Raw genomic sequence first — 23,466 nt, forward strand, 5'->3', positions numbered from 1 at the left:
TATCCTGAAAGTCCCCTATACCCTTCCCCCACTTTGATCCACAACACACACATTCCTACTTCCAGGCACTGGCATTTCCCTTTACTGGGGCATATAATCTTTGCGAGATCAAGGGCCTCTCCTTCCATTGATGGCTGAATAGGCCATCCTCTGTTACATATGCAACTAGAGACACAGCTCTGAGGGTACTGGTTAGTTCATATTGTTGTTCCTCCTATAGGGCTGTAGACCCCTTTAGCTCCTTGGGTACTTTCTGTAGCTCCTTTATTGGGGTCCCTGTGTTCCACCCAATAGATGACTTCTGTATTTGTGAGGCACTGGCATAGCTCGGAGATGGAAGGAAGGACCACCCAGAGACTGCCCCATCCAGGGATCCATCCCATAAACAACCACCAAACACAGACACTATTGCATATGGTAGCAAGATTTTGCTGACAGGTCCCTAATATAGCTATCTCTTGTGAGGCTATGCCAGTGCCTGGCTTATTATTTTTAAAGAAAATACTTGTATTAATAGCTCTTTCTGGCAAGGATGATGCTGTATAGAATAGACTGGCTTTAAACATACAGTGTCCCATCTTTATTTGCCATCTAGTAGGTTAAGTTTAAAGGTTTTTATATAATGGCCATCCTGTCATGATTTTATACAGTAGAAACAAAAGTCAAGGATCAAGTAAGGTCAGCTAAATAAGAAAAAGAATCCATGCCTTTCTGCAGCTATCAAAACACTGTGTGTAAAAGTGGGATTAGGACACGGAAAATACCTAAAGCAATCCCTGTTTTTAAAAATGAATTGCAGTTTTTAATCATACAAGTAACTAGTAATTGTGGATATATATGCAAAATTATCAACATCTCTTTTTTGTGTTGTAGAGTTCTTGCCTGGGACCCAGAAAGCAAATTTATTAGGGAAGAGGCCAGTGTTAAGGATCCTTAACCTGGTCCTTCCAAAAAGGACAGGTTCTCCTCCCTGAATTAAGTTAACCCTGCTCACGGATGACAGAGGCTTGCCTCTCAGGTGATTCTAGATCACATCAAGTTGAGAGAGAGAATAACCATCTCAATAGAATCTAAGAATAAAATCTGTGTGATATGTGTGCAGTAGTCTATGGTATTATACTATACAGATTAAACTGTGATGTCATAATCTGTGATTTGATTCCAATTCTATAATTGATAGTGCTATCAGGGATAATTATATAAAGTTCTGGGTACTGATTACCATGTTAGTATAATGTAGAGGCCTTACACTGGCCAAATTCAATGGTTACTTAACACGGGCATTTAGGAGAGTTGAAGCAGTGTGGAATAAATAGATCTTAAAATTAATCAAAAGGATAAAGGGTACACTATCTGGGAATATAAAGAATTGTGTACTTGTTGCTTTTGTCATTTTTCTTGACAGAAGACTAACTTGTATATGTTCAGTTTTTACAACCCCCCTCCTTCCATAGCATAGATTTCCAATTTACCTGTGATAATATTTTTTTTTTGTCAAGTTTCTTGAGCTTTTCCTTGTCTCTGATTATTGGAGTCCTCTCCTCCTTCTCTTCCTCCTACCTTTTCTCCTTCTCTCTTTCTTCCTGAATACTTATTTTCCATCCCCTTGCTCTTTGGCTGTAAATGAATAGTCAGGACCCTCTGCTGTACTCAGGTATAATCAAAATGTCTCCACCAGAAGACTATTTTGAAGTTTCTCTTGCTATCATAACAAACTGCTTAAATGACGATCTAAAAAAGAGGAATGAATATTAAATGAAAAAAATTGCTAAAATCCACTTATCAGTGAGTACATATTGTGTGAGTTCCTTTGTGAATGTGTTACCTCACTCAGGATGATGCCCTCCAGGTCCATCCATTTGCCTAGGAATTTCATAAATTCATTCTTTTTAATAGCTGAGTAGTACTCCATTGTGTAGATGTACCCATAATCAGCATCCAAACGCTGACACCATTGCATATACTAGCAAGATTTTATCGAAAGGACCCAGATGTAGCTGTCTCTTGTGAGACTATGCCGGGGCCTAGCAAACACAGAAGTGGATGCTCACAGTCAGCTAATGGATGGATCACAGGGCTCCCAATGGAGGAGCTAGAGAAAGTACCCAAGGAGCTAAAGGGATCTGCAACCCTATATGTGGAACAACATTATGAACTAACCAGTACCCCGGAGCTCTTGACTCTAGCTGCATATGTATCAAAAGATGGCCTAGTTGGCCATCACTGGAAAGAGAGGCCCATTGGACACGCAAACTTTATATGCCCCAGTACAGGGGAACGCCAGGGCCAAAAAGGGGGAGTGGGTGGGTAGGGGAGTGGGGGTGGGTGGGTATGGGGGACTTTTGGTATAGCATTGGAAATGTAAATGAGCTAAATACCTAATTAAAAAATGGAAAAAAATTGCTAAAAGTAACTGAGACCTACTCTCATACTCTGTAATTGGCATAATACTTGAGGACAAATTATGTCACTGAAGCAAGTATTTCCTATAAAATTTGTCTCCCACTTTTATTTAGATATATTTTTGGTATATATATATATATATATATATATATATATATATATATGAAATGCAGAATTCAAAGCATGTCCTGTGTTAGACATCCCCATTCCATTTAAAGAATCACCTTTAAATTTTCATTAAGAAAGGAAAAAAAAATGGAAAGCAAGAAAAGAAAAAAGAAAACATCCTATGTATCTGCTGAAAAGTACATGAAAAAAAATTATTTTAAAACTAAGCGAAGTGACTGGTGACTTCTGTTATCCCTGAAATTAAGCTGAACTCTTCAATTCCTTATTTACAAAAGCAAAACTTTATTTACAGAGCATTTGTAAAAAGGTGAGACTTGTATCATCAGTAGTAAATCCAAAATCATGATTCAAATGACGAAATCCTGAATTATCAATAGTAATTGCAAATTCTTGTTTCAAAGGAGGCAATCCTGATCGTGAAAATGGAAAAGAAAATCACTTTTCTGGAGTCACAGTAAGTTAATGAAGGCAGTGGTCACCTCAATGCTTGGTGCCTGAGGAAGTTGAAAACCTAAAGGAACTTTGGTCCTTGTAGTTTCACTGTATTTTCTGTCGCTAGAGTCCAGGGGATGGGGAGGCGGGGCACTGCACAGCACTGTGCTTTTATGACTTATTTCCTACTGACTGGAGCAGGCCACTGCTATAGGATCTTAGTTATTGCTGAGGGTACTAAAAGGAAAAGGACGTTCTCAGCTTTAATGTGGCTTTATATTAGTTGGTATTGTATAGAAAGCATCTTTTGTGAATTGGCATGGTTCTAAATCCACTCATCAGAAAATTCTAAAAATGAGATTTAAAAATATTTATTAAGAAAGAAACATACCATCTGTCATAAAGAATCCTTTCAATTATTTCAGCCAGAAGCAATTACATTGCTCATTTTTTTTCCTCTGCCTTCATGAGAGGTTTTGGTCCTAGCCTTACTATTACTTTTTATGCTAAGGTCCCATCTTTCTCACACATTCTTGGGAAACCACCTCTTTTTTAAATTTTATTTTATTTTATTTATTTGGGTTTTAAAATTATTTATTTATTTATTTGTTTATTTATTTTTTTAAGGAAATGGGAGGAGAAATGGATATGGGTTAGAGGAAAGTTATTGGGAGATCTGCGTGGAGTGGTTTGAGGGAAATGAGGGGATGTAATAAATGAGAAAATAAACAGATGAAAAATGATAGAAAATTTTAAATATAAGACAATAGAAATTGAATACAACTAATATTGAAGAACAAAAATTAAAAATTTTGGTTCAAGGCCAAACTTCATCTGAGTATATATGAGAGGCAAAAAACTTTAGGAACAGAATTATGTTTATTCTAGGAAAGGCTTGTCTTATCAGGCATTGGTAGAAAGTTACAAAGCAAATTTCAACATCAACAAACAAGGTAAATAATTGCAGAGACCCCAAAAGGCCATATTGGAGCTGATTCCCATTTAAATACATAAGGGTCTTTATTGTGTGCTCTAGATCAAAGTCTTTAAAAGCATGTCGCAGTGAGAGTCCTCAGTCAAGGGTTTCAGGATTTTTATAGTGGTTACAGCAAACTTGGGGGAATTTTCATATGAGTCAGCAAGTTTAAAAACTGTATTTCTGGTGTACTCTGCAAGAAATAAACTTGGGAACAAAAACCACCTGATGAGCAGGATGTCTAAATTATTTAATCTCTGCAGGATCTCGTAGATTATCTATATATACCTTGACTCTGCTATTGTAGCCTGACTGGCTGTTGCTAATTGGGGTGGGTTTCCATAGGATGTTTGCTCAGGTAGACTTTGTGATTTTCTTCCTAGAGTTGAAGTTTAGCACCTAGTCTCTCACAAACTGGGATTTCTATGAAAAACAAAACAAGAACAACAAAGAGGAAAAAAAATGATTTGGTTGGGCTTTACAACAAGTTGGACGATTTTGATAAGCAATCATCCTATGAGGAGTGGTTGATAAAAGGAAGAAAAGTTTTGTTCTCATGCAAAAGAAACCTAGCATGGAATGTGCCTGTCTTCATTCTGACTTCTGAGCACTACCAGCATTCAGAAGCTAACAGGATCCACCTGTTGACAAAATTGCTTCTGATCATTCAGAAGGACCCCTAAGCCCCACAACACACCTGTACAAAGCTACTTGCTCAGTCCTAATGAAAAAAATAAGCACATTTCCTGGGTCAATCCAGAGGTCATAATGACTATCACTGTGGGAGGTATTTGCAATTACCGTTGCCAGAAGTACTGTCTCTTCCATGTTGGCTGAGAAAATTAAATGTGGCAACTCTCCCAATGAAGGGATATTTTAAAGAGCAAGCAGCTTCAACACTGTCTAATAAAGCCCTCTTTGTTATATAAATTGTAGTGTAATGTGATATGCCAGATAACAGTGTCCTGTATTATTCTTCCTATATCTCAGAAGTGGAACATACCTTAGATGTCCCTTATAGATATCAGGGATTGAATTTGGCTATGAGATGACTGTTTAAGTCCTTTGAAAATTGCACAGTCATTTCATAGTCCCTATCCATCTGCATTCTGCAAAGAACTTTCTGTAGTTTTTTTTCCATCAATCTTACTGTTTACTCAAAAGCTACATGGCACTATGAACACAGAGGTAATCATGCCTTCATGTATCACTTGACTTGTGGTTTTAATGGCAAGAAGGAATTCTGTGTCTAAGATCTAGGAGAAGTAAAGAGAGTTTCTGCCCTGAGAATACACTTTTAATGACAATTTACTTTGCTGTAGGCTCTTTGATTTTCCTATCACATGCTTTTTTCCCTATGGAAAAAAAATCTGTCCATGATGCTTAGACCTTCAGAGTTTCTCCTCCTTGACTTATGAACCAGATGTTTCCTAAATTCATTAAAAACATTGTATTTATCAGCCTGCTGGGCTCTCTTATGATACTAAAGAACAAATTTGCAGGCACACACACACACACGAAGTAATATTGCTTAATATCCTAGTCTGAAGTATGTCTTAAAGGTTTTGGTAGTCTGGCTTGCTATGATTTCTCTCTGAATACTAATGTCCTCTGTACCTCTAATTTCCATGGCTTTCCTCTATTTATCCTTTTTATATTCAACTATAAATCTCCTCCTCTAATGACACATAATTGACCATTCAAATGTTTATTTCACTAAAAGAAATGTTCAACATTCTCATTAATCAGCAATATGCATATTCAAGGCACATTGATATTTAATCTTTAGGTAAATAATATGGGGAAGATCAATAAAAGAAATGACCATATGTGCAAGGGAGGATGATGAATAATAAGAATCCTTATTTTCTGCTGGTCGAAATACACAGTAGTTCAGCTTTTGGAAGTCAGTGTGATTTTGCCTTGGGAACCTGGGAATGTTGTTCCTCAATATCCCGGTATAATATTTTGGGCATATCTCCAAAAAAAAGAAGTCCATATCATACTATATAGACACTTACTCATTTCTATTCATTGCATGTATATTCATATTAGTAGGAAGAAGAGACAGCCTAACTGCCTATAAATGAGGAAATGGTTAATGAAAATGTGGTACATCACACAATGGAATATTACTAAACTGTTAAAAAGTAATAAAACTCAGAGAAATGCAGCAGAAAAAACTCATCCTGAGTTACCCGTTACCTCCCACACAACTCAGAATATTGCCTAAGCTGTTGATTGCTCTTCACAAACCAATGATAGCTCTAATGCAGATTACACTTACATTTTTATTAAACATAGAAAAGATAAGCAGGTGCCTAACTAAAACCTTTACCTTCTGCATAGTGTTGCTGGCATTGAAAATTATTCCGAATGGTTCCTGAGGGGAAATTTAAACAACAAACCCAGCTCTATACTCTTTGATCTGCCACAGACAGGACAGCTGCCAATATGATACTCTGCTGTAATAGTTGCCCTTTTGAGGGTTAAGCAATTACTATCTGACTGGATTAGAGGACTACTCCATGAGACAAAATACATTTTTGATGTAGTTCTCATGGCAAAATACCTGAGAATAAGGTAAAAACATGTACCATTGTCTGCTTATGATATGGACCAATACAAACATTCTGTTATACCCATAGTTCATTATACCATTGCACCTTCATCATAGAAGCTAATATATACATTAGATGAGGCCAGATACATAGACCTATAACCGGACAATGTGCAGAGTAAAAGACTTTGGCTCATCCAATCATAATTCATATATTGCTATGCAAACTCCTCCTTCATGACTCAGTGAAATTTGTAGAATACATTGTAGAATGACACTAAGGCCAATGGTGTTTGGAGCAATGCCAACAAGGTAACAACTCCTACCAGACATTATAGGGCTGATGCATATATGAAATCCTACAGAGAATGACACTTGCACAGGGTCTGTATAGGTCAAAGTTATTTGGGATCCATGCACTGAGAGCAGAAATAATACCAAGAAAGTATCTCCATTTCACAAATTCTCCAAATGAAAAAAAAAAAAAACTAGTTTACCCCAGTAGTACCTTACATCTGAAAGCTCTAGAACAAAAAGAATCAAATACACCCAAAATTAGTAGACAGCAGGAAACAACCAAACTCAGGACTGTAATCAACCAACTAGAAACAAACAAACAAACAAAAACAACTACATGACGATTCAACAATACCAGGAGCTGGTTCTTTGAAAAAAATAAAAAGGACAGATGAACACTTAGCCAGACTTACCAGAGGGCACAGACAAAATACACAAATAACAAAAACATAAATGAAAGGGGGGGACCCAACAACAGAACGTGTAGAAATTAAAAAAAAATATTCAGATCCTGCTACAATAGCCTATATTCAACACAACTGGAAAATCTGGATGAAATGAACAATTTTCTAGACAGAGACTAAACACCAAAGGTAAATCAGGATCAGATAAACCATCTAAGCTGTCCCATACCCCTAAAGAAATAGAAGAAGTCATTACAAGTCTCCCTACCAAAAAAAGCCAAGGACCAGATGGTTTTAGTGCAGAATTCTATCAGACTTTCAAGAAGACCTAATACCAATACTCTAAACACTATTCCACAAAATAGAAACAGAAGGAACACTATCCAATTCATTCTATGAAGCCAGAATTACGCTGATACCAAAAGCACACAAAGATGCAACAAAGAAAGAGAACTTCAGACAAATTTCCCTTATGAATACGGATGCAAAAATACTCAATAAAATCCATGCCAACTGAATCCAAAAACACATCAAAATGATCATTCATGGCAATCAAGCAGTCTTCATCCCAGGGATGCAGAGATGGTTCAATATACAGAAATCCATCAATGTAAAACACTACATAAACAAACTCAAGGAAAAAATCCTACATTTCATTAGATGCTCAAAAAGCATTTGACAAAATTCAACATCCCCTTTGTGTTAAAAGTCTTGGAAGGATCAGGAATTCAAGGCCCATACCAAAACATAGTAAAAGGAATATATAGCAAACCACTTGCCGACATCAAACTAAATGAAGAGAAACTTGAAGCAATTCTACTAAAATCAGGGACCTGACAAGACTGCCTACTCTCTCCCTACCGATTCAATATAGTGCTCAAAGTCCTAGCCAGAGCAATTAGACAACAAAAGGAGGTCAAGTGGATATAAATTGTATAGGAAAAGTCAAACAACCACTATTTGCAGATGATACAGTGTTAGATTTAAGTGACTCAAAAATTTCATCAGAGAACTCCTAAACCTTATAAACAACTCCAGAATAGTGCCTGGATATAAAATTAACTCAAATCAGTATCCTTTCTCTACTCTAGGAATAAACAGGCTAAGAAAAAAGTAGGGAAAGGACACCCTTTACAAAAGTCACAAATAATATAAAATACCTTCGTGTGACTAACCAAGCTAATGAGTCACCATTTGGTTGCTGGATATTGAACTCAGGACCTTTAGAAGAGCAGTTGGTGCTCTTGACTGCTAAGCCATCTGTAATTAACAATTTTATTTGACCCATTATTTTGTCATAGTCAGTTTCAGTATGGAAATTTTAGAGGATAGTTTTTAGGCCCAGAAAGGAGTGTCTGGGGGAGCCAGTCTGGAGTAAGTGTGAGGTCACTGAAAATCAGCAGGAGTAGGACTGTTTTCCATCTTGCTCTGGGCTTGTTTGTCCCAGAGAACATAGGTTTTATGACCGCCACCTCCATCACTTTTGAGTGTGTCACATAGTCTGGTAGCCAAATTACTGTGTAAACTTCTCTCACTAACAAGGTAAGTATAGTAAGCGTCTGGGATTCTTCTTTAGGCAAAAAAAAAAAAAAAAAAAAAAAAAAAAACAACAAAAAACAACAACAACAAAAAAAAAAGCATCCCTGGCAGTTCAGCCACAGCTAATAATACATACACACCTCCAAACTCCAATCTCTTCCTAAAAGTTTATATAACTCTTCTTACCCCCATAAAGAAAAGCAGTTTAGGTGAAAACCATCTCTGGAGAAGGCTGTTAATCCAATAATCAGACAGACCAATTTCTTCTCCAAACCATCTGGCCCAGCTAAGATTCATTCTTTCCCTTCCAGCCTGGTGAACAAGGCATCAGGACACATCCAGGACAGAAGCAAATCCAGGCCAGTAGATAGTTAAATTACAAAAGAGAAAAGATAAGGATGTATTACAATTTAAATTCCTCTCTTGTGGAATATGGAGCTTGAAAGGGGTATTTCCAGTGTCCAGGCAGGTATGTAAGTGGAGTGACAAGGAGACCAACCCACATGTAAAACATTTGACTCAAAGTATGTCCTATGTACAAGAAATGCAGGGACAAAGATTGAACATATATCCAGGGAATGGACAAACAAAAACCTGACCAACTTGAGACATATCCCATAGGCAAGCACCAATCCCTGACACTCTTAATGATATTCTGCTGTGCTTGCAGACAGAAACCTCCTCTGAGAAGCTGCATACAGTATGAGACAGAAATAGATGCAGAGACTCAAAGCTGAACATTGCTTGGAGCTCTTGGAATTTTATGGAAGGTTTGGGGAAGGGTTGAGGGCTAAGAAGGAGATAGTAAATCCACTGAAAACTGAATAGAATCAGCTAACCTGGATACTAGGTTCTCTTAGAGACTGAATCAGCAACCAAAGAGCAAACATTGGCTGAACTTATGCCCTCTGTACATATGTAGCAGATGTGGAGCTCATTATTCATGTGGGTCCTAGAACATCTGGAGTAGGGGATGACTCTAAATATGTTGCCTGTGTAGAATACATTCCTTTAGCTGAGATTCTTTTTTGCCCTCAGTGGGAGAGGATATACCTTGTCTTCATAGACGTGAGGTATCATGTTAGGGGAATATCCACTGTGGCCTACACCCTCTCAGAATATAAGAGGAAGGAGGTTAGCAGGGAAGGACCCTGTGAACGGCAGACCAGGAGAGAAATCAGAGATTGTAATGTAAAATGAATAAATATACAAATAAATGGAAAACAGAAGTGAATTGAGTGAGAACACATAATCATGCCATGTCATGTAACCCAGACATGGAAAAGCAAAGGCCGCTAGATTTTCCAATAACAAGCACTCCAATAAGTCAAAACACACCATTTTTTACTGCAAATAGCAATGAAACCTAGATGCTTTCTGAAGGAAACCAAAAGAAATATCTTAATTACAAATATTTTTCTATATCCTACACACTTTATTGGAGAAAACAGACTCTTCCACACAGGCTCAGTTCCTTGTGACAGAATAATTCCCTATTCACAGTGCAACTTCTTTCCATTATCAGGATTTTGGCATAACTCATGCTTTTCTTCCATGTAAGCGACACAGCAGATTTCAAAATACTGGTTGTGTTTCAAGTCACAATCATATACCCTGGTATATAATATATATTGTAAGAAGTTTTCCATAATGTTATTAAAATAAAAACAGGTTGAAGATTTACTTATATGTTCATGGTAGTTGTGTCCATTTACAACAGCCTGTGGGTCTTTGAAAGTAAAACATAGATAATAAAATGTCAAGTAAGTAAAATGATTTTTAAAAAAAATAGATTACATTGATCATTTGAAGTAAATTAATTGAATATGTCTAACAACGTTTTAAGGAAATGACGCCCATTTCCACTTGTTGGATATTGTCCTGAAAAGTAACCATAAAAATGAACATATATTACCAGGATGATATGGTAATTGCCTTATGTGCATTTAATTATTTAATGCAATACTGTTAATGGAAATGCACCAATGACCCATCTTGGTGATTTAAGTACCTATTATACAAGCTTAGAGACCTAAACTAGATATCTGGAATCTATATCACAAACAAGTACATTAAACAAATATATAAAAATCTCTAGCAATGATTTTCAACTTCATATGGAAAAATAATTCAGGACAGACAAACAATCCTGAACATAAGATAACTTTGGGTGGAATCAACATTCCTGACCTCTAGCTGTACTACATAGCAGTAGTGATACAAACTAGGCTAAAAGGTGGGCTTTATCACTATACTCCACTTGGAGAACTTATAAATAAAAATAATAGAGTCTATTTAAACTGACCTCATGATACTATATGGCCTGGGATTGGATATGGGCATTCTGAGTGTTGTGGGAATTAGAAATCCAGGTGATATACAAATCAGTCCTCATTGAGACTAGAGCTCTAAAACCTGTGTTAAATGAGTCTCTTCATTGTAAGAACCGTATATCTACTTGGCCATTACAGTATAAGGTCCACATGATTATCAGGTAGTGGAAAACACAAGGGAGTCATGCATTACCATAGTAACTGAGATTATAAAAATTAATATTTCATGCCCCAATGGAATATTAAGATCATTACTTAGTCAGTGGAGGAAGAAAAATCAAAGGGTTTACACTAGCATGGGACTTAAACTTCATGAAATCCAAAACTACCAATAGGGAACCAGGACTTGCACAGGAAGGCAAAATCTCTTTCAGTGTTTATTCCTGGACCAGTGAGAGACTTGAGTACTAAATGTGTTCAAGAGTACTATTGACACTACAGGGAAACCTGAAGACTGCTTGAGGACTCTATAATTAATTACTCAGTTCACTTTTTTCTCAAGGAAAATATATTGAATTACTGGGCCAACACTTCTCTCCACAGCTTCATCTTAACCCCAAAGCAATACTTCTTTTCTTATTGGTTATCAAAGTTTAAGCAAAGCGACATATAGAATCAAGTCTTTTCCTATTCCTAACTCATGACAATTTGTACTCACCAAGAAAAAGATCATCATTTATCACATGTCTTATTCAGCCAAACCAAATAATCATCTATTCTCTGTACTTATGATACAGTTATTTATTCTTTATTTATATCTTTGTCTTTCATAATGTACACCAAATCCTGTGGCTAGCTCTATAGAGCAAATGATCTAGCAATTCAGAACCAACCTGGAATGATATGTTTCTTTTTTCTTTTTCTTTAATCATTAACTACTTCCAAGGCATTTTTGTCTTCCAAGTACAGTTACATGTTTGCAACAAATAACAGCTCACTGTATTTCTCTTCTAAACTCTGCTGCTCTAAGTATTCTAAAAGGGATTATAAACAATCTGCTATTAATTCTAACTTTATTATATCTATCTGGCAACACAACTTAAACCATTTTCTTTTTTTAAAAAATATTTATTTATTTATTTATTCATTCATTTGTTTGTTTGTTTATTTTAGGCGCATGAGTACACTGTAGTTGTCTTTAGACACCCCAGACGAGAGTATCAAATCCCCATAACAGCTTGTTGTGAGCCACCATGTTGTTGCTGCGAATTGAACTCAGGACCTCTGGAAGAACAGTCAGTTCTCTAAACAGCTGATCTATCTCTCCAGCCCCTTTAAACCACCTTCTTAAACTTTCTATATTCTTCTCTAACTTCTTAAATCTATTTTAATCAAAAATGAATTTTTTAAACCATAAATTTATCTATACAATATTAGTTTCTGAAAGTTGACTGTCATATTGATCTACAGGAAAACTATCCAATGCAGGAAAATTGTCCCATACTGTGGGTTATTTCATGAGGGATAATAACACCATTTTATAGGCAGTGAGGGTCTCACCAGTCCAATCACAATCTGCTAAATATATGAAGAATACAACAATAAAAAGCATGAAAAGGCACAGCAGCAGTGACAAGCAATTTAAAGATGAAGCTTCTGGGGTTTGCCTTTCTAAATTACACCCATTGCATTTGAGCAAACCATGGGCTGTATCCAGGAAGCTCACTTGCCCACTGCATTTCATCTTGCAAGGTATTCTTCATGAATACGTGGGGGGAAATGTTATCAAAAAGCCAAAGTCTGTATTCATAACCTAAGGGGAGATTTTTAACCTTGTATAGCAAATTTTAGAACATCACATAATTCAGAAGATAAAGATGAAGATTGAGGCCAAGTATGGTGGATTATGACTTTAACTCCAGAGTAGGGAAGACAGAGGAAAATCTCTGTGAGGTAAAGTTTAGCTAGGTCTACCTAGTCAGCACATATTAATCTGGGCTACACAATGAGAACACTATTTGCTGAAAAAATATTTTTATAGGTTTTCTTTGTCCTACGGGTAGGCAAATATATATCCCAGAATGTGCAGTTTGTCTATTCCTGTACCAAGTTAAGCTGTGGACAGATATTATTTGCCCAGCCCTCAGCCTTTTCAGCCTTTAGTTTGGTTAATGGGGTGACAAGGGCCATGATATTTTCCTGAAGAATATGAGAGAGGTTGAACTGGATTGGCAGGCAAAGATCAGGGAGTAGTTCTGATAGATTGAATAAGAAATGTTCCTCACAGATTCTATTATTTGAACACTTGGTTCCTAGTTGGTGGATTTCTTTTGTATGGTTTTTCTGGTGTATCCTTGCTGGTGGAAATATATCATGTGCAGTGGGTTCTACAATTAAAAGTCTTGTGCTGACTCTCTTCCTTCTAACTACTTTCTGATTGTTGTTAGATATTTCATCTTTCAGCATCCTATAGGAGTCATCTGGGGAGTGCATTGAAATTCATCAACATGGTTTGCGGCGTCGGCGCGGCCGCGCGAGCCGGGCGGCGGCGGAGCTGCGAGCGTGAGCCCGGGGCGGCCGCCCAGCGCCATGTCGGTGAACACGGACGAGCTGCGGCACCAGGTCATGATCAACCAGTTCGTGCTGGCCGCGGGCTGCGCGGCCGATCAGGCGCAGCAGCTGCTGCAAGCGGCGCACTGGCAGTTCGAGACCGCCCTAAGCACGTTCTTTCAAGAAAGCAACATTCCCAACAGCCACCACCACCCGCAGATGATGTGTACCCCCAGCAACACCCCTGCTACACCACCCAACTTCCCTGATGCATTGGCCATGTTCTCCAAGCTTCGAACCTCTGAGGGCCTGCAGAGCAGCAGCAGCAGCCCCATGGCAGCCGTGGCCTGTTCCCCCCCTGCAAACTTCAGCCCCTTCTGGGCCGCATCCCCACCCAATCACCAGGTGCCCTGGATCCCGCCCTCTTCCCCCAACACCTTCCATCTCCACTGCCCACAGCCCACGTGGCCCCCCAGAGCATCGCAGGGGGGCGCCCCTCAGAAAGCCATGGCAGCCATGGATGGCCAGAGATGAGACTGGACGCCACTGGGCTGGAGCAGGGGGCAGTCCAGGGTTGTGGGGACACAGATGAGGGCTGGGAGGGGAGGAACGCAAGAGGGCGGGGGGTTTCTTCACGATCGCACTGGAAGATTTTATAAGAGTTTTGGGGGGGGGGGGGACAGTAAACGTCCTGAGCCACTTGGGTTCTTCAGGAGTTTCTCTTAGGGAAAGTTTTTTTTTCCTCTTTTTAATATATAACTATAATATATATGAATATAAATTTAGCTAATGTTTGTGAGAGTGGGGCCTGCACACGTGTTCCTGTCAGAGGCAAGGCTCACATTCCTTGCCAGCACCTCTTTCTCTGCCCAATTGAGGGGAACAAAAGGGTGTTCACAGATGGAGCGAGCTTGCAGCCGCGTGGCTGTGCTGCTCTGTGAGAAGGCGTGCCAGCCATTAGGAAGCCCCACCGCCAAAGGAGGTGCACCCAGGAGGGTCCTCAGAATCATGGACTTCTACCCCATTGCTGGTAGACAATTTTCATCTCTGCTGGTGGTGGCCTCTTGTTGACTCTGAAACTTGTCACCTTGTCACCAGCTAGATGTCAAGACTTGGCTGCCCTCTGATGTGGGTGCTTCTGCCCCTTCCCTGTTCTAACTGTCCGACAGGCTCCCAGTCTCTGTGTGTCCAGGCCAGAGGACCAGCACTCAGGAGAGTCTGCCTTTGGATGAGTTCCCAAATTAGAGTCATCGCACCAGGGTGCAATTTTTTTTTTTTTTTCCATTTTTTATTAGGTATTTAGCTCATTTACATTTCCAATGCTATACCAAAAGACCCCCTTACCCACCCACCCCCACTCCCCTACCCACCCACTCCCCCCCTTTGGCCCTGGCGTTCCCCTGTACCGGGGCACACAAAGTCTGCGTGTCCAATGGGCCTCTCTTTCCAGTGATGGCCGACTAGGCCATCTTTTGATACATATGCAGCTAGAGTCAAGAGCTCAGGGGTACTGGTTAGTTCATAATGTTGTTCCACCTATAGGGTTGAAGATCCCTTTAGCTCCTTGGGTACTTTCTCTAGCTCCTCCATTGGGAGCCCTGTGATCCATCCATTAGCTGACTGTGAGCATCCACTTCTGTGTTTGCTAGGCCCCGGCATAGTCTCACAAGAGACAGCTACATCTGGGTCCTTTCAGTAAAATCTTGCTAGTGTATGCAATGGTGTCAGCATTTGGAAGCTGATTATGGGGTGGATCCCTGGATATGGCAGTCTCTACATGGTCCATCCTTTCATCTCAGCTCCATACTTTGTTTCTGTAACTCCTTCCATGGGTGTTTTGTTCCCACTTCTAAGGAGGGGCATAGTGTCCACACTTCAGTCTTCATTTTTCTTGAGTTTCATGTGTTTAGGAAATTGTATCTTATATCGTGGGTATCCTAGGTTTTGGGCTAGTATCCACTTATCAGTGAGTACATATTGTGTGAGTTCCTTTGTGATTGTGTTACCTCACTCAGGATGATGCTCTCCAGGTCCATCCATTTGGCTAGGAATTTCATAAATTCATTCTTTTTAATAGCTGAGTAGTACTCCATTGTGTAGATGTACCACATTTTCTGTATCCATTCCTCTGTTGAGGGGCATCTGGGTTCTTTCCAGTTTCTGGCTATTATAAATAAGGCTGCTATGAACATAGTGGAGCATGTGTCCTTCTTACCAGTTGGGGCTTCTTCTGGATATATGCCCAGGAGAGGTATTGCTGGATCCTCCGGTAGTACTATGTCCAATTTTCTGAGGAACCGCCAGACTGATTTCCAGAGTGGTTGTACAAGCCTGCAATCCCACCAACAATGGAGGAGTGTTCCTCTTTCTCCACATCCTCGCCAGCATCTGCTGTCACCTGAATTTTTGATCTTAGCCATTCTGACTGGTGTGAGGTGGAATCTCAGGGTTGTTTTGATTTGCATTTCCCTGATGATTAAGGATGTTGAACATTTTTTCAGGTGCTTCTCTGCCATTCGGTATTCCTCAGGTGAGAATTCTTTGTTCAGTTCTGAGCCCCATTTTTTAAGGGGGTTATTTGATTTTCTGAGGTCCACCTTCTTGAGTTCTTTATATATGTTGGATATTAGTCCCCTATCTGATTTAGGATAGGTAAAGATCCTTTCCCAGTCTGTTGGTGGTCTTTTTGTCTTATAGACAGTGTCTTTTGCCTTGCAGAAACTTTGGAGTTTCATTAGGTCCCATTTGTCAATTCTCGATCTTACAGCACAAGCCATTGCTGTTCTGTTCAGGAATTTTTCCCCTGTGCCCATATCTTCAAGGCTTTTCCCCACTTTCTCCTCTATAAGTTTCAGTGTCTCTGGTTTTATGTGAAGTTCCTTGATCCACTTAGATTTGACCTTAGTACAAGGAGATAAGTATGGATCGATTCGCATTCTTCTACATGATAACAACCAGTTGTGCCAGCACCAATTGTTGAAAATGCTGTCTTTCTTCCACTGGATGGTTTTGGCTCCCTTGTCGAAGATCAAGTGACCATAGGTGTGTGGGTTCATTTCTGGGTCTTCAATTCTATTCCATTGGTCCACTTGTCTGTCTCTATACCAGTACCATGCAGTTTTTATCACAATTGCTCTGTAGTAAAGCTTTAGGTCAGGCATGGTGATTCCACCAGAGGTTCTTTTATCCTTGAGAAGAGTTTTTGCTATCCTCGGTTTTTTGTTATTCCAGATGAATTTGCAAATTGCTCCTTCTAGTTCGTTGAAGAATTGAGTTGGAATTTTAATGGGGATTGCATTGAATCTGTAGATTGCTTTTGGCAAGATAGCCATTTTTACAATGTTGGTCCTGCCAATCCATGAGCATGGGAGATCTTTCCATCTTCTGAGATCTTCTTTAATTTCTTTCTTCAGGGACTTGAAGTTTTTATCATACAGATCTTTCACTTCCTTCGTTAGAGTCACGCCGAGATATTTTATATTATTTGTGGCTATTGAGAAGGGTGTTGTTTCCCTAATTTCTTTCTCAGCCTGTTTATTCTTTGTGTAGAGAAAGGCCATTGACTTGTTTGAGTTAATTTTATATCCAGCTACTTCACCGAAGCTGTTTATCAGGTTTAGGAGTTCTCTGTTGGAATTTTTAGGGTCACTTATATATACTATCATATCATCTGCAAAAAGTGATATTTTGACTTCCTCTTTTCCAATTTGTATCCCCTTGATCTCCTTTTGTTGTCGAATTGCTCTGGCTAATACTTCAAGTACTATGTTGAAAAGGTAGGGAGAAAGTGGGCAGCCTTGTCTAGTCCCTGATTTTAGTGGGATTGCTTCCAGCTTCTCTCCATTTACTTTGATGTTGGCTACTGGTTTGCTGTAGATTGCTTTTATCATGTTTAGGTATTGGCCTTGAATTCCTGATCTTTCCAGAACTTTTATCATGAATGGGTGTTGGATCTTGTCAAATGCTTTTTCTGCATCTAACGAGATGATCATGTGGTTTTTGTCTTTGAGTTTGTTTATATAATGGATTACATTGATGGATTTTCGTATATTAAACCATCCCTGCATCCCTGGAATAAAACCTACTTGGTCAGGATGGATGATTGCTTTAATGTGTTCTTGGATTCGGTTAGCGAGAATTTTATTAAGAATTTTTGCATCGATGTTCATAAGAGAAATTGGTCTGAAGTTCTCTATCTTTGTTGGATCTTTCTGTGGTTTAGGTATCAGAGTAATAGTGGCTTCATAAAATGAGTTGGGTAGAATACCTTCTACTTCTATCTTGTGAAAAAGTTTGTGCAGAACTGGAGTTAGATCTTCTTTGAAGGTCTGATAGAACTCTGCACTAAACCCGTCTGGTCCTGGGCTTTTTTTGGCTGGGAGACTATTAATAACTGCTTCTATTTCTTTAGGGGATATGGGACTGTTTAGAAGGTCAACTTGATCCTGATTCAACTTTGGTACCTGGTATCTGTCCAGAAATTTGTCCATTTCGTCCAGGTTGTCCAGTTTTGTTGAGTATAGCCTTTTGTAGAAGGATCTGATGGTGTTTTGGATTTCTTCAGGATCTGTTGTTATGTCTCCCTTTTCATTTCTGATTTTGTTAATTAGGATTTTGTCCCTGTGCCCTTTAGTGAGTCTAGCTAAGGGTTTATCTATCTTGTTGATTTTCTCAAAGAACCAACTCCTCGTTTGGTTAATTCTTTGAATAGTTCTTCTTGTTTCCACTTGGTTGATTTCACCCCTGAGTTTGATTATTTCCTGCCGTCTACTCCTCTTGGGTGAATTTGCTTCCTTTTTTTCTAGAGCTTTTAGATGTGTTGTCAAGCTGCTAGTATGTGCTCTCTCCCGTTTTTTCTTGAAGGCACTCATAGCTATGAGTTTCCCTCTTAGAAATGCTTTCATTGTGTCCCAAAGGTTTGGGTACGTTGTGGCTTCATTTTCATTAAACTCTAAAAAGTCTTTAATTTCTTTCTTTATTCCTTCCTTGACCAAGGTATCATTGAGAAGAGTGTTGTTCAGTTTCCATGTGAATGTTGGCTTTCTGTTATTTATTTTGTTATTGAAGATCAGCCTTAGTGCATGGTGATCTGATAGGATACATGGGACAATTTCAATATTTTTGAATCTGTTGAGGCCTGATTTGTGACCTATTATGTGGTCAATTTTGGAGAAGGTACCATGAGGTGCTGAGAAGAAGGTATATCCTTTTGTTTTAGGATAAAATGTTCTGTAGATATCTGTCAGATCCATTTGTTTCATCACTTCTGTTAGTTTCAGTGTGTCCCTGTTTAGTTTCTGTTTCCATGATCTGTCCATTGGTGAAAGTGGTGTGTTGAAGTCTCCCACTATTATTGTGTGAGGCGCAATGTGTGCTTTGAGCTTTACTAAAGTTTCTTTAGTGAATGTGGCTGCTCTTATATTTGGAGCATAGATATTCAGAATTGAGAGTTCCTCTTGGAGGATTTTACCTTTGATGAGAATGAAGTGTCCCTCCTTGTCTTTTTTGATGACTTTGGGTTGGAAGTCAATCTTATCAGATATTAGGATGGCTACTCCTGCTTGTTTCTTCATACCATTTGCTTGGAAAATTGTTTTCCAGCCTTTCATTCTGAGGTAGTGTCTATCTTTTTCTCTGAGATGAGTTTCCTGTAAGCAGCAAAATGTTGGGTCTTGTTTGTGTAGCCAGTTTGTTAGTCTATGTCTTTTTATTGGCGAGTTGAGACCATTGATGTTAAGAGATATTAAGGAAAAGTAATTGTTGCTTCCTGTTATTTTAGTTGTTAAAGGTGGCATTCTGTTCTTGTGGCTGTCTTCTTTTAGGTTTGTTGAGGGATTACCTTCTTGTTTTTTCTAGGGCGTTGTTCCCGTTCTTGTATTGGTTTTTTTCTGTTATTATCCTTTGAAGGGCTGGATTCGTGGAGAGATAATGCGTGAATTTGGTTTTGTCGTGGAATACTTTGGTTTCTCCCTCTATGATAATTGAGAGTTTGGCTGGGTATAGTAGCCTGGGCTGCAGTTTGTGTTCTCTTAGTGTCTGTATAACATCTGTCCAGGCTCTTCTGGCTTTCATAGTCTCTGGTGAAAAATCTGGTGTAATTCTGATAGGCTTGCCTTTATATGTTACTTGACCTTTTTCCCTTACTGCTTTTAGTATTCTATCTTTATTTAGTGCATTTGATGTTCTGATTATTATGTGTCGGGAGGAATTTCTTTTCTGGTCCAGTCTATTTGGAGTTCTGTAGGCTTCTTGTATGTTCATATGCATCTCATTCTTTAGATTTGGGAAGTTTTCTTCAATAATTTTGTTGAAGATGTTTGCTGGACCTTTGAGTTGAAAATCTTCATTCTCATCCACTCCTATTATCCGTACATTTGGTCTTCTTATTGTGTCCTGGATTTCCTGGATATTTTGAGTTAGGATCTTTTTGCATTTTCCATTTTCTTTGATTGTTGTGCTGATGTTCTCTATGGAATCTTCTGCACCTGAGATTCTCTCTTCCATTTCTTGTATTCTGTTGCTGATGCTCAAATCTATGGTTCCAGATTTCTTTCCTAGGGTTTCTATCTCTAGTGTTGCCTCGCTTTGAGTTTTCTTTATTGTGTCTACTTCCCTTTTTAGGTCTAGTATGGTTTTGTTCATTTCCATCACCTGTTTGTATGTTTTTTCCTCTTTTTCTGTAAGGACTTCTACCTGTTTGATTGTGTTTTCCTGTTTTTCTTTAAGGACTTGTAACTCTTTAGCAGTGTTCTCCTGTATTTCTTTAAGTGATTTATTAAAGTCCTTCTTGATGTCCTCTACCATCATCATGAGATATGCTTTTAAATCTAGGTCTAGGTTCTCAGGTGTGTTGGGGTTCCCTGGACTGGGCGAAGTGGGTGTGCTGGGTTCTGGTGATGGTGAGTGGTCTTGGTTCCTGTTAGTAAGATTCCTCCGTTTACCTTTCGCCATCTGGTAATCTCTGGAGTTAGTAGTTATAGTTGACTCTGTTTAGAGATTGTTCTTCTGGTGATTCTGTTACCGTCTATCAGCAGACCTGGGAGACAGATTCTCTCCTCTGAGTTTCAGTGCTCAGAGCACTCTCTGCTGGCAAGCTCTCTTACAGGGAAGGTGCGCAGATATCTTGTATTTGGACCTCCTCCTGGCCGAAGAAGAAGGCCCAAAACAGGACCTTTCTCAGACACTGTGTTGCTTTGGCAGTTCCCAGGTGGTACAGACTCTCACCTAAGCAGACTAAATTCCTAAGTTCCTTGGAGTCCCGGGACCAAGATGGCGACCGCTGCTGCTGTGGCTTAGGCCGCCTCCCCAGCCGGGTGGGCACCTGTCCTCCGGTCCGGAAGGTGGCCGGCTGTCCCCGGCCCACACAGGGTGCTGCCTCAGCGCCTCTGTGCTTCCGCCTGTTCCAGAAGCTGTCAGGTTCTCTGGCGCACCCTCTCACCTGTTCAGACTAATTTCCTAAGTTCGGCGGGTCTCGGACCAAGATGGCGACCGCTGCTGCTGTGGCTTAGGCCGCCTCCCCAGCCGGGCGGGCACCTGTCCTCCGGTCCGGAAGGTGGCCGGCTGTCCCCGGCCCACAAAGGGTGCTGCCTCAGCGCCTCTGTGCTTCCGCCTGTTCCAGAAGCTGTCAGGTTCTCTGGCGCACCCTCTCACCTGTTCAGACTAATTTCCTAAGTTCGGCGGGTCCCGGACCAAGATGGCGACCGCTGCTGCTGTGGCTTAGGTCGCCTCCCCAGCCGGGCGGGCACCTGTCCTCCGGTCCGGAAGGTGGCCGGCTGTCCCCGGCCCACACAGGGTGCTGCCTCAGCCCCTCTGTGCTTCTGCCTGTTCCAGAGGCTGTCAGGTTCTCTGGCGCACCCTCTCACCTGTTCAGACTAATTTCCTAAGTTCGGCGGGTCCCGGACCAAGATGGCGACCGCTGCTGCTGTGGCTTAGGCCGCCTCCCCAGCTGGGTGGGCACCTGTCCTCTGGTCCGGAAGGTGGCCGGCTGTCCCCGGCCCACACAGGGTGCTGCCTCAGCGCCTCTGTGCTTCCGCCTGTTCCAGAAGCTGTTAGGTTCTCTGGCGCACCCTCTCACCTGTTCAGACTAATTTCCTAAGTTCGGCGGGTCCCGGACCAAGATGGCGACCGCTGCTGCTGTGGCTTAGGCCGCCTCCCCAGCTGGGCGGGCACCTGTCCTCTGGTCCGGAAGGTGGCCGGCTGTCCCCGGCCCACACAGGGTGCTGCCTCAGCGCCTCTGTGCTTCCGCCTGTTCCAGAAGCTGTCAGGTTCTCTGGCGCACCCTCTCACCTGTTCAGACTAATTTCCTAAGTTCGGCGGGTCCCGGACAGGGTGCAATTTTAATTTAAAAACTTAAAAGACTTTTCTAACTTCAAAAAAAAAAAAAAAAAAAAAAAAAAAAAAGAAATTCATCAACATAAAGATATTATAAATGTTTCAGAAAATGAAAATGCTAACAATGCTCCTTACATAACGATTCATTACACACATATGTACATATATGAATAATTTGAACATGAAAAATGTAGATGTCTCTCCTCTTTCTCCATAAGTGATCCTTAGTAAATATGTATATCTCAGAAGACAATAGGAGAAAAGAAACTTACGATGGTTTCTCCTCTGACTTTGCATAGGTACTGTTGGTAGGTGTGTGTCATACACACACACACACACACACACACACACACACACACAAACACACACACAGAGTGAATATTTATTATGAAAATGCTTTTTATATATTTATTTTAGACATATATTGTGTCCATATGCAGTTAAATAATGTTCAATAACAAAAATTGAAATTTGCAGGTGGATAGATGGAAAGGAAAAGAACCAGTAACAGTGAGTACTATCAATCAAACCGGAAGAAGACAAATGCTCCCCTTTCTCTCCATACGAGGTGCCTACATAAGGACTTTTGTTTTGGGAGGTTTGATGGAGGCTATGTGAAAATATGATACTGAAAGCTAGTCATTAGCATAGAGGAATATGTTTAGAGAGGAGTGGGAGTATTATATCTAGGAAATGAAAGTAGAAAGGGGATTTCTGGAGCCAGAAGATTTATGTGGATAGTAGTATGATAGTGTAGTGGCTATTCCTGGTTGTCAACTTGACTATATTTAGAATGAACTGCAATCCAGAATTGGAAGGCTCACAAGTGACCCTAATCTGGAGGCTGGGAGATAGATATTTCTGATCTGGATCTTGGTATGGAGATCTTGAGGCATAGTGGCTATGGATTACAGAAGATTAAGACAGGGAGATCTCCGAGTTCAAGGTCATCTGGAATTAAAGGTGTGGTGGAACACACCTTTAATCTGGGCTACACCTTCTGCTGATGACCATATAAGGACATTGGAAGAAGGGAGTCTCGCTCTCGCTCCTTTGCCTGCTTGCCATGTGGGACTGAGTAACTGGTAGATTATTGCTAGATTGGACTTCCATTCACAACTACTACTGAACCATTGTTGGGAATTGGTACCATCATCGTGGGGTATTCCTGTGACAACCTGACCATGTTTTGGGGAGGACTGTGGAACTTTGGGACCTGCTTGAGTTCCAGTCCTGACTTCCTTTGGTGATGAACAGCAGTATGGAAGTGTAAGCTGAATAAACCCTTTTCTCCCCAACTCCTTGGTCATGATGTTTGTGCAGGCATAGAAACCCTGACTAGGACAGATAGGATTTGGTAAAATCAGAGTCCACAGCAAGGTTTAATCAAGTGAAATGTACATATAGAAGTTATTTGGGAGATTATATACTAGCTTATACTATTTAACATAATAGTAAGTAAGAACATTCATGTATATGCTATATAAAATAATATAAAAAGAGTACTGGAAGCTACATGTTCTATCAGGAATGGGGATAAATGTTGAAGTTGGGTGAAATAAGTAAATTGTG

General features: G+C 40.1%; 1 protein-coding gene, 1 long non-coding RNA gene and 1 pseudogene across 4 annotated transcripts in view; 1 reads left to right on the forward strand and 2 right to left on the reverse strand.

Moving 5' to 3' along the window:
• Snhg14 (small nucleolar RNA host gene 14) overlaps positions 1-23,466 on the reverse strand; it is a 1,177,441-nt gene that overhangs the window by 869,270 nt on the left and 284,705 nt on the right. The gene's annotated exons all lie outside the window — the stretch shown is intronic.
• Positions 1-23,466, reverse strand: part of Snrpn (small nuclear ribonucleoprotein N) — a 467,683-nt gene that overhangs the window by 159,512 nt on the left and 284,705 nt on the right. The window lies entirely within an intron of this gene.
• On the forward strand, positions 13,423-14,823 carry Gm7367 (predicted pseudogene 7367; annotated as a pseudogene). Its single transcript, NR_003376.2, has one exon. The product of NR_003376.2 is annotated as a predicted pseudogene 7367 (transcript).

The sequence above is a fragment of the Mus musculus genome, chromosome 7 (genome assembly GCF_000001635.26).
Source record: "Mus musculus strain C57BL/6J chromosome 7, GRCm38.p6 C57BL/6J".
NCBI classification, from domain to species: domain Eukaryota; kingdom Metazoa; phylum Chordata; class Mammalia; order Rodentia; family Muridae; genus Mus; species Mus musculus.